Here is a 1,109-nt window from a genome sequence, read left to right as displayed (position 1 = left end):
AAAGGACTGAACCGGTTGTTCGCGACATGTTTGGGCGTTACGCTGGGATTTGGGATACACTATTCGGCCGCTTTGACGGAGAAATACGCGATCGTGATCGGTCCCTCTGTCACCTTCATAGGTACATACATTTATTGATATACAATGGCTCTTAAATTTCTATGGCAAATGGGCGCCAAATTTAGCAACTGAGCCACGTCACCAATTTTTATTATTCCTTTTTGTCTTTTCTTATGTTTTTTCTCACTATTAACAAAAATAAAAGTTAGAAATAGATATATACAATATAGTGGGCCCACAAGTTAATAACAGGTTTCCACTAATGCTAGCTTAAATAGATTCACTAGGCAATTAGTGGTAGTTCAAATAGATTCACTAGGCACTAATAGAAAACTCTAATTAATTTGCAGTTACAATCGCTACATTTTGCCAGTTCTTTCCAAAAGTGAAGGATATGTTCGATGAGTGCTTTTCAACATTCATGGCGAGTTTCACTGTGATAGTGGTGTCATGGTATCCAGATAACATCACACTAAAAGTGGAGTGCTTGTGCCTCATCGCTATCTGGGTCGCCGGCATCGTGGCCATTTTGATCCGCATCTTCGTCTTCCCCGCTTGGGCAGGCGAAGATCTCCATGTAGCCGACAACATTGACCGACTTGCCCGTTATCTAGAAGGTAATAGATTTTTTTAAATTAGGGCTCCCGATTTTGTGTTTGTCCTTTTACCTCAATGGCATAGCTCTGCTTCTCCATTCTCTCTCCCTCTTCACTTTCCTCTTCCGTCACAACTCGGTGATCTGTTGCGATCTGCTTTTTGCGGCGAAACGAGACGAAACCATTTTCAATTCTTCACTTCATCTCTCTCTAAAACCGACGAGACGAGACAAAACCATTTGCATCGACATTGTCAATTGCAATTAGAGAACAATGGTGTTCCAATATAGCAGACAAAGGATATGCATTAAGGTCCTTACACCCCCTTAGTCTTAAACTTAACACTAATAACAACCCTTGGATTAATGATTTTGATAGTTGTGATTTAAAACATCCGTCCTACATCAATACATTTTTTTGCTACATTACATGGGTAAAAGGGGAAATTCACAA

The sequence above is a fragment of the Salvia hispanica genome, chromosome 3 (assembly GCF_023119035.1).
Source record: "Salvia hispanica cultivar TCC Black 2014 chromosome 3, UniMelb_Shisp_WGS_1.0, whole genome shotgun sequence".
NCBI lineage: Eukaryota > Viridiplantae > Streptophyta > Magnoliopsida > Lamiales > Lamiaceae > Salvia > Salvia hispanica.
Note: the sequence above shows the minus strand (reverse complement) of the source record.